The following is a 17191-nucleotide window of genomic DNA, read 5'->3' on the forward strand; positions in this document are numbered from 1 at the left end:
AAACTTATTCCTTGGATTGCAGGCATCCGGTCACCACATGCAGTTTTACTCAGTGCTGGGAGTAGAGCATGTGGCTTCACGCATGCTGGGTAACTCTATCAACCAAGTTATACCCCTATGGCTTTTTGTTTGTTTGTTTGTTTTTGTTTTTCGAGACAGGGTTTCTCTGCATAGCCCTGGCTGTCCTGGAACTCACTTTGTAGACCAGACTGGCCTCGAACTCAGAAATCTGCCTGCCTCTGCCTCCGGAGTGCTGGGATTAAAGGCGTGCGCCACCACCCCCGGGCTTGACTTTTTTTTTTTTTTTTCTGAACAGTATGCTTGGATTCTATTTTACACGCAGCACAATATACAACTCCAATTAGAGAATAAATGGAGGTTATAGTATTGCCCTAAATATTAAGTATTAGTGAGTATGATTTTTAAAAGAGGTACCTCTCTCCCTTGAATGTTATGCAACCAAATTAAACTTTCATAATGACAAGCCTCTGAGTGCTGGGATGCTCCACTATAAATGAAACAATTTCTTTTGTTTTCTTCTTCCTTCCTTTCTTTCTTTCCTTCTTTCTTATGTAGTGTGTATGAGTGCTTGATCTGCATGTCTGTCTGTGTACCATGTGCATGTTTGCTATCCGTAGAGGCCAGAAGATGGCATCAGATCCCATGAGACTAGACTTACAAATGACATAGGTGCTGGGAATCAAACCTGGGTCCTTTGGAAGAGCAGCCAGTGCTCTTAACCTCTGAGCCATCTCTCCAGCTCAGCAACTCCTTTTAAAATACTACAGAGCTGGCAGACAGCTCCGTGGGTGGGTGCTTGTTCTTCCAGAAGAACTGAGATCAGGTCCCCAGCACCCACATTGGGCAGCTCACAAACTGCCTGTAAATCCAGCTCACTCTCCAGTGCCCGATACCTGTGTTTGGTCTCTGTGGGTACCCACACTCATGTGGTATATGGAGATGCACACGTGTACACATTAAAAAAATAAAAATAAGTCTTAAAAAAATACAAACTTCAGAAACACAAGGAAGCCAAATATATCTGTGACTTTCTGAGCCTGATACTGAGCTATCTAAAGAGATTTTCATAAGGTTCTATGGTCAATGCCAATGTTCATGGTACCCCACCTCTTAACTAAAATTTTTTAACTACAAAATTCTTTTTTAAAAATCTCATGACTTTGGGCTGGAAAGATAGCTTGCTCAAAGGTTAAGAGCACTTGTTCTTATCCCATATACAGTCACCAAACTCTAACACTATTGTGGATGCTAAGAGATGCTTGCTGACAGGAACCTGATATAGCTGTCTCCTGAGAGGCCCTGCCAGAGCCTGACAAATACAGAGTCGGATGCTTGCAGCCAACCATTGCACTGAGTGTGGGGATCCCAATGGAGGAGTTAGATAAAGGACTGAAGGAGCTCAAGGGGTTTGCAACCCCATAGGAAGAATAACAATATCAGCCAACCAGACCTCCCAGAGCTCCAAGGGACTAAACCACCCACCAAGGAGTACACATGGCTCCAGCTGCATATGTAGCAGAGAATGGCCTTGTCAGGCATCAATGAGAGGAGAGGTTCTTGGTCCTATGAAGGCTCAATAGATGCCCCACATAGGGGAATTGAGGGTGAAGAGGTGAGAGTGGATGGGTGGGTGGAGGAACACCCTCATAGAAACAGGAGGAGGGGGGATAGGATAGGGGGTTTTCTGGGAGGTAAGGAAACCTGGTAAGGGGGTAACACTTGAAATGTAAATAAATTTAAAAAAAATAAATTAATTTTAAAAAAAGAAAAAAGAGCACTTGTTCTTTTTTTTTAAGATAGATTTTATTTATTTATTTATTTATTTATTTATTTATTTATTTATTATATGTAAGTACACACTGTAGCTGTTTTCAGACACTCCAGAAGAGAGTCAGATCTCATTACAGGTGGTTGTGAGCCACTATGTGGTTGCTGGGATTTGAACTTCAGACTTTCGGAAAAGCAGTCGGGTGCTCTTACCCACTGAGCCATCTCACCAGCCCGAGCACTTGTTCTTGTAGAGAACCTGGGTCTCATTCCCAGCACCTACATAGCTGCTCACAACTACTGTCCGTGACTCCAGTTCTGGGGGCTATGATGCTCTCTGACCTCTGCAGGTACCAGGAATGTACTTAGTACACAGACATACATGCAAACAAAATACTCAGACACATAAAAAGCTAAATAAATGGATCTTTAAAACTTATTTTTAGGGCTGGAGAGATGGCTCAGCCTTTAAGAGCAGTGATTGCTCTTCCAGAGGTTCTGAGTTCAATTCCCAGTAACCACATGGTGGCTCACAACCATCTGTTATAAGATCTGATGCCCTTTTCTGGTGTGTCTGAAGACAGCTACAGTGTACTCACAGAAATCAAATTTTAAAAATAAACCTTTAAAAATTATTTTTAAGGAGTTACAGAGACAAAGTTTGGAGCTGTGATGAAAGGATGGACCATCTAGAGACTGCCATATCCAGGGATCCATCCCATAATCAGCTTCCAAACACTGACACCATTGCATACATTAGCAAGATTTTGCTGAAAGGACCCAGATAGAGCTGTCTCTTGTGAGACTATGCCGGGGCCTAGCAAACACAGAAGTGGATGCTCACAGTCAGCTATTGGATGGATCACAGGGCCCCCAATGGAGGAGCTAGAGAAAATACCCAAGGAGCTAAAGGGATCTGCAATCCTATAGGTGGAACAACATTATGAACTAACCAGTACCCCCCTTGAGCTCGTGTCTCTAGCTGCATATGAATCAGAAAATGGCCTAGTTGGCCATCAGTGGAAAGAGAGGCCCATTGGTCGTGCAAACTTTATATGCCTTAATACAGGGAAACGACAGGGCCAAGAAGTGGGAGAGGGTGGGTGGGGGAGTGGGTGGGGGAGCATGTGGGGGACTTTTGGGATAGCATTGGAAATGTAAATGAAATAAATGCCCAATTAGAAAAAAGAAAAAAAGAAAAAAGAAAAAAAGCCGGGCGTGGTGGCACACGCCTTTAATCCCAGCACTCGGGAGGCAGAGGCAGGCGGATTTCTGAGTTCGAGGCCAGCCTGGTCTACAGAGTGAGTTCCAGGACAGCCAGGGCTATACAGAGAAACCCTGTCTCAAAAAAACAAAAAAAACAAAAAAAAAAAAAAAAAGAAAAAAACTTTATTTTTTAAATGTTCATGGTTTAATATTTCCCAACTAATCAGAGTTTCAAGATGTTGTTCTTGTTTACTGTGACTCTAAATTGCATATTAAAATCAAGCATATATGTTACACAGTTATTATATATACATATATGGCATATATGTATATATTATGATATATAAAACTAAGCATTTGCTATGTGCCAAGCAGGTATTGTACTAAGCTCCATAGTCAATAATCACTCGCAACAGGCTGCATTATACTTTCTATCTCAGTTCCAGAAATTAAAGCTAAAATCATATATGCTGTGAGTGTATATGGTCCAGATAAAAACCTAGATCTTTTTTTTTTTTGACAAAAGTTACATTTAATTTACAATGTAATAAAGGTTACAGGTAAAAAGCTACACTTAAAGCAGAAAAGGCCTATTACACAAATAAAAACCTAGATCTTAACCTAGATCAACATACTTAATAACAAAGTAGAAATCTTACATTTTTGAAAATACAACAGCAAGAACATTCTGAAGTTGACCTTAATTAGTTAACTTTTTATGTTATGATTTGGGAATATATTTAACTTGAAGCTTAAAACAAAAACCTCTCCTTTCCTTCTCTAAAACCATATTTGTTATCTTTATTCCTAAAAACATTAAAGTCAAAGAAATATATCCTGTTTGCTCTCAAACTGGTAAAACTTCACGGTCAGCTTTTGGAAATGTGCCCAAGGGAGTCTGTGAATACAAGTGCGAAACAATTATGTTATCACAAAACAATTACAAAAATTTCTTCTGGTACGTCATCCCGTACAATTCCCTTTTCCTCCTATTTTTTCCCAGCCTCCTGCAGGCCCTTTTGTGGCTATGCCCGCACCTCCACCCTCCGGCTCCCCCTGACTCTCTTATCAGCGAGGCTCCATTCCAGCACCAAAACACAGGCTCACTTCTGAACCAAATTGGCTCAGACCTATTTTCAGAGCGCGTGCTAACGAGCTAAGAACACACCTGCAGGACCACAGGAGGTTTAAGGAACCCCAGGGAATATCCGGTTCTTGCAGGGCGTGTTTAGCAGATGAAACCTGGTGTCAAGAAGTGTGAATATGGATGATAGACAGATGTTGCAAACAGTGCCGTTGTCCTTTCCTAAAACCATAGCTGCCTTCTTCTTCTTCTTCTTTTTTTTTTTTTTTTAATTAGTCTCAAGATGAGGATTTAGGCAACCATTGGCACAAATGATACGCTAGTTTCAAGTTTTTGTTGCAGTAACAAAATACCTTCGCACAAACAAACCTGGGAGAAGGGGCTTCGTTTATCTTACTGTTCCAAGTTACAGTTTGTCATACTGCAGTTACAGTAGCAGGGGCTTGAAGCAGCTAGCCACGCCCACAGTCAAGAGCAAAGAGAATGTAGTGTGCTTAGGGCTCAGCTAGCTTTCTCTATTCCAGGGCTCCAAACCAGGGAATGGAACCACATACTTGTAGTCTAGGTGCATCCCACATCAATTAAGGCAATCAAGACAATCGCCCACAGGCAGGGCCACAGCACACACTGACCTAGACAGTCCCTTACTGAGACTCTCTTCCCAGGTGATTCTCCATTGTGTCAAGTTGACAATTAGACTAACCACCACAATGGCTAATAGTGGCTAATTCCCACCCTGGAATTTTATTCCCCGTCTCAATTTGTATAGCTTTAATGGGTGTTTCACAGGTAACTCAAATCCTGCGGGAGCGGGGGGGGGGGGGGGGGGTGGTGGTGGGGGGTGGGGGGGTGGGGGGGTGGGGGTGGGAGGGAGGACATAGTATCTCAGCTCTCTCCTTAAACTCTCTCCTTCAAACAGTACAGCAGCCAATGGTGGCACCTTATTTCACACACGGAATGAAAATTAACCATTCCTATCCATTCTTCCAAAATGAAAGCTAAAGGTGCAGACCCAAGGGTCTATTGAGGGCAGCAGGCAAGGAAGACACTTGATCTGGAAACAGTTTGAAGTCAAGAGGCAGGGGTAATACAGCCTTGGCAGGGTCAATGATTTCTGCCTACATTACAGGCCTCCTGGTGTCAAGGACCCACTCATAACTCCCGAGATAGACCAGACTCATTCTCCCATGTGATGATGATCTCCACATGTATGATGTGGTGGGGGAAGGGAGAGTGTCAGGCCTCTTTGCTTGCTTTGAATCATCCTTAAGAGACATTGTTGAAATCATATGAGCAGCCACAAGCGAGCCGAGGAGATCTCTCAATTTGTCCTGCTAGAGAATCAACTCCCACCAGGCCCTGATTTTAACACAGCTCTTCAACAGGGCACCCCCAAATTCCTACCTGAAAAATAAAGTATGCAAGGAGAAGACTGGGGTGCAGTTTATCATGTTTGCTGAGCCTGCCTTCTCTCTCCTGTGGTAGGGAAAAGGAATAGGAGAACTCTCAGCTCTTCTCCCTGCCTCGACTCTGACACACGGGTGTTTCCCCAGGAAGGTATCCTGACCACTTGCAGCAACAGCTCAGCACCCAGAAGGTCATGGCAAGAACTTTTAGTCTCTTCTAAACAATCTACTTCCATTCAAATCCTTCCTTTCTGCCCTTAGAGCTTGTAACTTTAAAATAGTTTTGCCTCCCTCGCTTTGTTTTGAAGGATTATTTTTTGTACTTGCTTTGAGTTTTTGTATCATCATCATTATCATCATCATCATCATCATCATCAGGGGTTTTTGTTTTGTTTTGTTTTGTTTTGTTTGAGGCAAGGTCTTACTATGTAGCTCAGACTAGCCTAGAACTTGTGATCCTCTAGGCTTAGCCCCCTGAATGTAGAGATTATAGACATTTGCTACCACAATGACACTTGCTCTCTCCTTTTGTTGAAATAATGATATTTTCTTTCAACTGCCTATTTTCTTTTGCCTCACAAGGATGGACATGGTCTGCAGATTTGGCCCAGAACTGTGACAAACAGACAGGCTGAGGGGTTGGAGGTCAAGGAGTCTGAGCAGCGCTGGCAGCAGAGCTCACTGTAACTGAGCACGCTTAGTAACTCCACGAGCAAAGGCACACATTTCAGAAGGCACTGGCCAGTTCGGGACACAGCATGATCCACATGGAGAAAGATCTTCTGCAACTACATGCTGCCAACCCAAGAACTGGTACCTCCAATCCAAGGGAGTAAGCCACAGTCATTTTCTGTAGGCCCAACACTGCCCTGAACTTTTCAAAGAGATTCAAACTGCATAGTGCTAAATAAAATATAAACAAACAGCAGAAATGTACACAAGTTTAATCAATAGATTACTTTGGAGAATAAGGAGAAGACATTAAGAAGTGTCCTCCCACTTACTCTACAAACATTTGTCAACAAATATTTACTGACTGTCACTGTCACATGCAGCAACCGGCATCTTGTTCCCACACTGATAAGTGTCATAGACAGGCAGACAGGCAGAGATGATAAAATGCTTAAAGCTAACCCTTTTAACACAGAGACATTTGGTTTTTCATCTTAATCCTGGGCTTGAACTGTACAAGCGAATGCTCACATTTTCTATTTTTAGGTCTTACATGGAAATAAAAAGCATGTAGCTAAGAGACCACCAGATATCCAAGAGAACAGCACAAAATAAGCATTCTACTGTGCTGCTCTGTAACTCAGATCCACCCAAATACAAACTGGTTCTAATGATATATCTAGTTTTCTGCTCTTTTTTTTTCCACTGAGATATTTTACAGAAAACAATTGAATGTAAATGAAATATCTATAAGGAGATAATATTGGGTCACATTCAATCACTTAAGAGTCTTCTGTTTTTATCTTTGTGATCATGGATCAGAAAACAAACACAATACAAAGGGAAGGTAGATTGATTCTTATAATATCTGAAGAAATAAGAAACTTTGATACCAAGTATGTAGAGAACTATGATTGTTTTTTCAAAAAAATATTTTTATTCTGTTATTTTAAGAAAATATATAAGAAGCCATATGTAGTGGCACACAGCTTTAATCCCAGCACTAGAGAGACAGAGACAGGCAGATCTCTTTGCTTTCCAGACCAGACTGGTCTACAAAGCAAGTTCCAGGACAGTCAGGACTGTTACATGGAGAAACCTTGTCTCAAAAAACTTAAACAAAGGAAGGAAGAATAAAAGAAAGGAAAGAAAGAAGGATACAAGGAAGATATACACAGATCATCTCAGAGCCCCTAAAAATCTACAGATTTTAAAGCTGAGTTATGCAGGTTTGCAATCCTAGCATTCAGGAGGCTGAGGCAAAGGATAGCTGTAAATTTGAGGCCAACTTGAATTAAAGAGTGAGATTGTCTCCAGACTCCAAAAAAATGAAAGTTAAGACGGAAAAGAGAAATGAAGGTAAAATATAGAAACTGCAAATCATAAAAGCATCCTACCTTAAAGTAGCTTCAATGGGCAGCTCAAAAGACTGAATCTCCGCTAGGACATTCTCATAGGCTTGCTCTGTGTCTTCTTCCAACGTGGTTCCGCACACCCCTGACTTCCCAGCTGTAGACATTTGATTGTATAAGGGAGTGATGACGATTTCTGCCATGAATGGTGTTTTCTCTGCTATTGTTGTAAGCCTCCTCTGCTCACCCAAAGGAGCAACCAAAAGCAAGTTCACTGTCTGTCCCTATGCTGTCAATGTCCCTGCCGCCAAGAATGTCACACAGCTGTTACTGTCTCGTCTCTACTTACAACATTTTACTTATTATTAACCTTGACCCAGTTCAGCCAGCTTCTGCCCACTGCCAGCTCTTGGCTCAGTTATTTCTCACAAGACAGCAACACTGAGATGGAATCAGAGCCATTACTCCGTAAAATGAATTATATACACTTAATCTGGCGTGGCATGCTTTAATACTACATATGCTAATAGAGGATGTTATTTGCGATAATGCTTATGTTAACATATGTTCTTGGCTATCCATGAAAACTCTGCCCTGGCTGATGAGCCCCAGGAGGCAACTTGTCTAGGGAGAATGTGACGTCCTAGGAGTGTGATTTTTGAGGTCTCCGGGTAGTCAGGTTCTTGCTCCTCTGTTTTGCCCTCTGTATGCTAATTGTCTCCATTCTAGACGAGTCCATTCTTTCCCCTCACGTTCCAGCACAGACTCCTCCTAAGCACGCTTAGATTTAAGCCTCCTCCTAATGCTTACTCCACTGTGGGTGAGTGGGCCACATCCTCTCTGCAAAATTCGTTTTTATAAGGAGTAGACAGAACATGAAGATGCCAGGATTTAGGATGCTGGTTGTCACAGAAAGGAAGAGGGAGTACTGGAACTAGAACGAATGTGAAAACTAGAAATTATTTTTGCTCTGTAGGGAAGTGTTGGTCTAAGCGATGCAAACATCGGACAACTTCAAATTAAATTTATTAAAACCTGAAAGCATAGACGATGAGAAGTCATTCATATCACGCATGAACATAATACATCGAATAGGAAAAAACACATACGTAGATAAAGCCGCAGACACACACCTGAAAGAACAGGTCCTGCCTTAAACACCATATGGTTTTAAAACTGCTTCTTCTTCCATACAGTCAGAATTGTATTTTGACCATGATGAGGCAGCATCCCAGCTCTTGGGGGTGGGATAGAAGCCAAAGCTTGAGGCCAGCTTGGCTACATAGTAAGATCTTCTCTAAAACACACTGATCTAAAATCTTCAAACTTACAAAAGAGTCCTAAGAAGAAACATGAATAGCCATGTGTCCTTCATTTGTTACATGTTGCTAACATCCACCAGAGGGGACTTTAGGACACTGGCTTAAGTCCTAAATACAAACTCCTACTGATTTAAATAGACTACCTAGGAAAACAATGTGTCAAGCAGTTTATTTAACGGACCACTTGGTGTAGTAACCACAGTCTTTTTTTTTTTTTTTTTTTATATTTATTTATTTATTATATGTAACTACACTGTAGCTGTCTTCAGACACCCCAGAAGAGGGCACCAGATCTCGTTACGGATGGTTGTGAGCCACCATGTGGTTGCTGGGATTTGAACTCTGGACTTTTGGAAGAGCAGTCGGGTGCTCTTACTCACTGAGCCATCTCACCAGCCCCGTAACCACAGTCTTGAATTATATTATGGGACAACCCTGGGCCTGCCACCCAGTTCCACCAGTCTCTTCCAGAGTAGCCAGTCCCACCCAAACAGTCAAGATCTTCTAAGCTGCTGGCTTGCTCACTACTTTCTCCCAGTGCTCCCCACCATCCCTCCTCCCTGACTCCACTCTCTTCACTCCTCCCACTTGTCAAGTGAATGTCCTCCACCTTGTACTTTCCTTTACTCTATGGAAGACCTAAGCAACAACTTCCTGTTTCCACTAACTCGGCCAGCATCATCCTTTTATTTAGAACTTTCTTTGAGTTCACTTCCTGGCAGTGCCTGCGTGTACACACACACACACACATACACACACACTCACACACTGAAACAATAGAAGAGGCTCTCCTCCCACAAGTCAGTCAGAAAAACAACCTCCTATGTGAGTGATGTGCTGATGGCAAAAATCACCAAATAAGGAAAGGAAAAGGAGAAAATGGAAAGTTTCAGCAGCCATACTCCAAGACAGCCACAAAAAAAAAAAAAAAAAAAAAAAGGTGTGGTGCTGGAATGTTCTGTCTCCATGTCTCCAACCTGTGTGTGTGTGTGTGTGTGTGTGACTATTACAGACAGTAACTGTTTATTGCATTCTCTTTTTTTAAAAGATTGTTTAAAGGTTTATATGTTTCTGTATTTTATGTATATGAGTATTTTGTCTGCACACCAGAAGAGGGCATTGGGTCCCATTATAGATGGCTGTAAGTAAGCCATCATGTGGTTTCTGGGAATTGAACTCAAGACCTTTGGAAGAGCAGCCGCTGCTCTTAGCCACTGGACTATCTCTCCAGCCTCAGTATTTTCTTTTTAATATAACCTTAATTTTTATTAAAATAATAGTTTTTTCATATAACATATACTGATCATGGTTTCCCCTCCCCCAACTCCTTCCAGGTACTCCCCACCTCCCCACTTACCCAAAATACACAAATCCACATACTTTTCCTTTCTCTCTCTCATTAGAAAACAAACAGGGGACAAAACAGATGGAGGCATTGCTGCTCTGCCTGTCTTTCTCTCCCACCTGCCCATAGTTTACCCGCTCATCTTGGCGGCATCCAGGTCACTGGGCATCTTCCGCCTGCCCTCACATCACAAGAGGAGGCTGATTTGTTTTGCTCTTTAATAGTGTGATCTTTCTTTCTTTAAAAAAAAAATGTTTTTAGATTATTTTGTTGTATGAGTGTTTCTTCTGCGTCTATGGAAGTGCACCACGGGTATGTCTGACGTCCTTATCTGGTGTCCTTAGGGGTCAAAAGAGGGCATTGGATTCCCCCTGGAACTGGAGTTACAGAAGTTGTGAAACCCTTGGTCCTCTGAAAAAGCAACAAGTGGTCCTAACTGCTGAGCCATCCCTCTAGGCCCAGGAGGTAGATAGTACTAACTTCATTTTAGAGCACTTGAAATAATAGTCAGACTTGGTAGAAGGATGGAGCATGTGCATGTCTGAGTTTGCTTCTCAGCACTGTGTAAACCAAGTGTGGTGACACACTGTTAATCCCAGCTCTCAGGAGTATGGAGGCAGGAGGATCAGAAGTTCAAGCTCATTTTTGAGCTACATAAAGAGTTTAAGGACAGCCTGGGTGTATGAAGCCTTGTCTATAATCATTATCATCATCACCATCACCATCACCATCACCATCACCATCACCATCACCATCACCATCACCATCACCATCACACCGACAAGCAGTGCAGGGGTCAGAGAAGGAAGGCAATAGCCCCACTAAATTTATTTTTAGGGTTGACAAAACTCAACATTGGAGGGCTTTTCTTAGTATCACCCTTTAAGAGAGATGAGACACACACATTCATTAGCACAGACTCGTACTTGTTCAAATGTTCTTTCAAGTGGTATTTCTGCATGAAATGCCTATGGCACTTTTCAGAATGACCATAGACCTCTCTGGCCCGACTCCTCTTCTTCCTCCATCCCTTCCTCTACCCTTCCTCCCCCCACCCAGCCCCAACCTCAATGCCTGCTGTCCTCTGCTGCCCCTTTCCCTTGGCCTCGGTGCTTAGCTTCTGAGTGTTCATGTGGGTCCGACTTGCCCCACTCCCTGGCTCTGGCTCTGCTCCTTCTCAAAGCTTGTCTGGTGTTCAGTTGACTTCTTCCTTCCCAGCTCATCTTTTCCTGGACACAAACGCATCACCTTGGATTTGACTCTACTCTCCCTGCCTCTGTTTTCTTTCCATCCCTGGAGGTTCTCCAGCTTTGGACACCCATCTGCCTTCTCCCTTGGAATGTTAGTGGACTGACGAAGTTTTGTCTCCTCTTTGTTGATGATGTTATCCGTAATGCCTACACTTGTATACATTGTGGCAAATAGAGGACCTTCAACAAATATGTGTCTGGTAGATAAAGGAAGAGACAAACAGATGAGAAGAGAGAAAAATGCACTCTCCTTGAGCAGGAGAAATGGGTGGGGAAAAGGGAGAAATAAAACATCAGAAGGAGCAGATCCCACGCCCACTGGCATGCAGATGAATGAACCCTAGGTAAAATTTGCTATAAGCATGAGATGAGATAACATTATTAAGCCTTAGGAAAGACACAATCCTCCTCAACGAAGCACCTTGAGGTGTTATTCTAAACAAAATGAATCGTCACTTAGATGAGGCTTCCTGAGGCAAATGCTAGAAACAGAAGGCAGGATAGCATGTGCCTGAGGTGAGACTGGAAGGCAGGATACAGGGAGGTGATTAATGGAGATGCAAGTTTGATTTTTCCAGAGGAAAACCTTCTGGAGGTCTGTTAAAGAAATGGGTTTTACTCAGCCTTCTGAGCCATATACTCAGAGTTGGTTAAGTTAGGGGTTTGTTGTTTTAGTTCCTGCAGAACTCAAGTGAGACAGAGAGTATGTGTGAAGGACTGGCCACTGGGCCTGCAGGTTACCGAATAGCTTCTTTTGGATACATCAGGAGGTTACAGTCAAATCTCATCCAAAGAAGATGATAGACACAGGGATCCTTAAGGTACAAGAGGGGATGTCCTGGGAAACAACTGTGCCTGCAGAGGTAACCAAGGGGATGCCTGCCTGAGACAGGGGTAGCCATGGAGATGGGGCCCTGCTGTTTTGCTGTTTCAGCTGAGTGACTAGCACAAGTCAGGTGCTCAATAAATATTTGTTCAATAAATAATCTTGACACAGAAGCACGGTGCTTTGTAAGTAATGGATAACTAATAAATATTTAATTGTGATATCACAGTTTGTCTTACAAAGGCTATCTAACCTAAAATAGTTAAAAGCTGCATTGTACTGATATGATTTCAACATTAGGAGATCTTTCAAGATATTAACTGGGTTTTTAAAAACCTGCAGAGCATTATATTACTTTTAGGAGATACGGTTCATTATTTATTTGGCTTGGTATTTGGAAGTCTGTTCTTTAGCAAAGAGCTATGGCATAAATCTATGTGTTCCCACAGAGCCATTATATCTTTTTCTATCATCAGCATATAATATTTCACTACGAGAGGTTTGTGATGGTTCAATGGATCTGTTTTCTCAATTTGTTATATGCCTACAGTCCTTTTAAAAAATAGAATACTTCAAAAATATCCCAGCCGGGCGTGGTGGCGCACGCCTTTAATCCCAGCACTCGGGAGGCAGAGGCAGGCGGATTTCTGAGTTCGAGGCCAGCCTGGTCTACAAAGTGAGTTCCAGGACAGCCAGGGCTATACAGAGAAACCCTGTCTCGAAAAACCAAAAAAAAAAAAAAAAAAAAAAAAAAAAAAAAAAAAATCCCATAGTACCTCAAAACCGCATACACTTGGGTTAAAATAAATGTCTAAATGATAAGAATTTTGCAAAATTATCTCCTGAATTTCTGACACCATTCCTCAGATTTTTCTGTTCATAAAAATCACAGACGGCACAGCATTTCTCTGAATATTCTCGTGTTCCTGATAGTTCAGCCAAGCTGGTTCTTGGAACAGGCTATGGTTTTGTTGTCCCTGTGCCTTTATTTACGCAGCTTCCTTTGTCTAGCTCCTCTTTCCCAAACAGCTTTTCTTATTTATAATGTGGGTACCCTAACAGCAAAGCGCCTTCCTCTCACAGTGGTGAGGGTGACTCGACTTTCAAGCATTTAATTAGAAATGCATCTAGGAGAGGGCTAGACGTTTAAGAGTCGGTGCTAACTGGTACTACTCATCATTTTTTAAAGGGGGCGGGTTGTTTTTATCCATGTGCCTGTGTGAGTGTGTGCTGGGAGTGTTGGGATGCCTGAGGAAGCCAGCAGAGGGCGTCCATTGTGTTCCCTGGAACTAGAGGGTACTAGAGTTTGTAAACCACCAGATATGGGTGCTGGAAACAACTTGGATCCCTCTAGAATAGAAGAAAGTTCTCTTTTCCACTGAGTCCAGCCCCTTACTCGTCTTACAAGACTGTTAAAGCCTCTTGTTCTACAGAAAAATTGGTTGCCATCTTCCCTAGTCGGCTGTTTCAATACTTCTTCAGGTTCAGAGCACATCGAGGGATATTTGGTATGCAGCAGGCACACAGTGAACAATTGCTGCGTGGACTGAGCGGGAATAGTCAATCAGCCCTGACTCAAAACGAACACGAGGGCTGTTTGCTCCTCAATTAAATAGGTATATATTTTTTCTAATCTGACAATAACTTTTCAAAATGTCAATATTAATTATGATTATTCTTTTTGTCTATTTCCGTGCAAATCTGGGTTTCTTTAAAAGAAGACTCAGGGCTGGAGAGATGGATTGGTGTCTAAGAGCACTTACTGCAGCCTACAGTGGTGGCACACGCCTTTAATCTCAGTACTCCAGAGGCAGGCGGATTTTTGTGAGTTCAAGGCCAACTTGATCTTCAGAGGAAGTTCCAGGAGAGCCAGGGCTGTTACACAGAGAAACCCTGTCTCACGATGGAAAACAAAGAGCTCTTACTGCTCTTACAGACCAGGACCAGCGCTGAGTTACTAGTACCCGTGTCATATGACTCATAGCCACCTATAGCTCCAACTCCAGAGGATCTAAAGCCTTCTTATGAACACACACACACACACACACACACACACACCCCACACACACACACCGCTTTTTAAGAGACAGCTCAAATCTTTTCTACAATAGCCTTCCCTCAATCTGAATTCTCAGTGGAAGAAATTGCTAGATTAGAAATAGTTTCACCAAATAAATACTCAAGCTCTATATAGCTTCAATTTATTTTAGGGTCTTCTCATTGGAAAATTTCAAGCCGGGCTTGGTGGTCTCCTCCACTTTTGAATTCGCCAATACACACTGCCAAGTCTGTGGTCACAGAGCTTGGTTAGAGCACCACCTAGTGGTCATCTTTCAGCACTTAAAAAACTTTAAAATTTTTTCTTTTTAATTTGAGAATTTCATACATGCATAGAATGCAGCGTCTCTTAACCCTGCTAATGCTGCGACCCTTTAATACAGTTACCTCATGTGGTGGTGACCCTTAACCATTTTTTTAACTGATTCTTTGTGAATTTCACATCATGTACCCCAAACCTACTCATCTCCCATCCCTTTGTATCCACCTGCCCTTGCAAACCACCTCCTCCCACCCCGCTCTGAAAAAGGAAAAAAAAAAAAAATTCATTGTGGAAGCTGTAGTATGTCACAGTACGGCCCACAATGCAGTCTCATAAAATTATTTTTGTTGCTTCTTTGTAACGAATGTTTCTGTTGTTATGAATTAATGTAATTAATTAATGTAATGTAATCTGTGTTTTCCAATGGTCTCTGGTGACCTCCCAAAGGGGTCGCGACCCATAGGTTGAGAACCACTGATATAATGTATTTTGCTCAAATCCATTCTTGAATTTCTCCCCTATCCTCACTTCCACTATTCCCTCCTAATTTCATGTTCTCTGAGTCCACATAGTGCACCCAGTATGTGCATAAAGCCATCTACTAAAGCTAAAACAGCCTCTCATGGCTACCCTGAAGGAAACTGACTCTCCCAGCAGCCTTAGCTGTTTAGCCCGGGGCGGGCTCAGCATACTCCCAAAACTAGCTCCTGTTCTTAATAAAGTTTCATCTTGCTCATGTATTTGGCTATTTTATGCATATGAGTGTTTTGCTCCTGTGCATGTCTGTGTACCACACGAGTGTCTGGTGTGCGAGAAAGTCAAAAGAGGGCTTTGGCTCCCTAGGGAAGGGAGTTACATTGCTGGCAGCCATGTGGGCGCTGGGAATCAAACCAGTGTCTTCTGCAAGAGCAACAAGTGCTCTTGGCGGCGGAGCCATCTCTCTAGGCGTATGTATTTATATTGAGAACGCGTCTCTTGTATCTCAGAGTGGCAGAACTTGCTATGAAGCCAAGAGTAGCCTGGATTTTGGAGAATCCTTCTGCCTCGGGCTCCCATCGCTAGGATTACTGACATACCTCACTGTGGGCCACTCATTCTATTGTTTACAATCACCATGGTAAAATATCACTAGAAATCACATTAGACCTCTCTAGTCTTTTAAGTAATGGCTCTCTGAATCATTTAGTCTCTGTTAGATCTCCTCCACAGAGCTGGGAATTAAGAACGTGCAACAAGACCTACAATAACACAAAGTGCCAAAGACTCCCTTCCTCCCACAAGATCAGAGGGACCCCTGCTTGGAGGCCACAGCTCAGGACACCTGCTTCTTTGGGCCATTTGCCCAGGGCCATGGAACCCCTCCTTTTATACACGTTCTTCTAAACAATCCTTCTCTTTCCCATTTTTTGAAACCAAACAATTCCATCGAAAATAGTTCCAAGCACCGAATCAGGAAATAGTACTAAACAAACGGAAATGTTTTCCTTTTAATACTAAAGGCATTTGTTTACATTTAGAAACCGTTTCCATCCAAAGCCCCTTACTGAAAAGAAGTCCAAGCCATCAATCAAAAGGAGACTTTTATAGATAAGAAATAAGCCCTGACCTAACAATTGTATTGAACACCAGCAGCTCTTCTAGGCGGTTTTGCTGAGTCATTTTTCAGGAAACGGGCTGCCCAGGGAGATTTCTTCAGAAGAAACAATCAACACTATTTTCATATTAATAACCTGCAGTTGCCTTATTGTTCTCAAAACTTTTGTTAATAAACGTTTTCCTGCTGGGTGGGAAAAAAAAAACATTAATCAAAAGACAAAGCCTCATCAGGTTTATTTTTATGTATTTGGAATTCTTTTCTTCCGTAAGTGATACTGAATATAATTAAATATGAGTTATTTAATTGTAAAATATCATCATTCAGAGAGTATAACTTGGGGAATTTTTTTGGACTTTTTTTTTTTACAGTAGTCTTGCTACCATTTATCTACAACCCCACCCTGAACTTTAAATATACACGTGTCTATACTTATATCTACCTTTAGGTAGATAGATAGATAGATAGATAGATAGATAGATAGATAGATAGATATTATATGTGCTATATGTGGGAACATAATATACAATACAAAACATAACATTCCTTAGAGTGACTATAAACTACCATTTTAAGTTCCCGTTTCCTTCAAGAGAGCAGCCATGTTTGTACTCCTTAGTCTATAGCTCCTTCTACTCCTATTGCTTTTCATTTGTGGGGATGTTACAGGACTTTTGATGACTGTACATAGAAAATCTTTTTTCGTGGTGATGCACGCCTTTAATCCCAGCACTCGGGAGGCAGAGGCAGGCGGATTTCTGAGTTCGAGGCCAGCCTGGTCTACAAAGTGAGTTCCAGGACAGCCAGGGCTATACAGAGAAACCCTGTCTCGAAAAACCAAAAAAAAAAAAAAAAAAAAGAAAATCTTTTTGTTAGCCAAGTATAAAAGCATAAGTAGATAATGTCTTTATCAGATGCATTCAGGTGTGTCCTGTAGAGGTGCAGTTTGGGTGTGCCTCTAAAAGCCTCCTTAGATAAGAATGCTAAAGAATGGAAAGTTCTTGCCTATTTCAAGGCAAGTTGCTT

Source organism: Mus caroli, unplaced genomic scaffold (assembly GCF_978045245.1).
Source record: "Mus caroli unplaced genomic scaffold, Mus_caroli_1 scaffold_20, whole genome shotgun sequence".
NCBI lineage: Eukaryota > Metazoa > Chordata > Mammalia > Rodentia > Muridae > Mus > Mus caroli.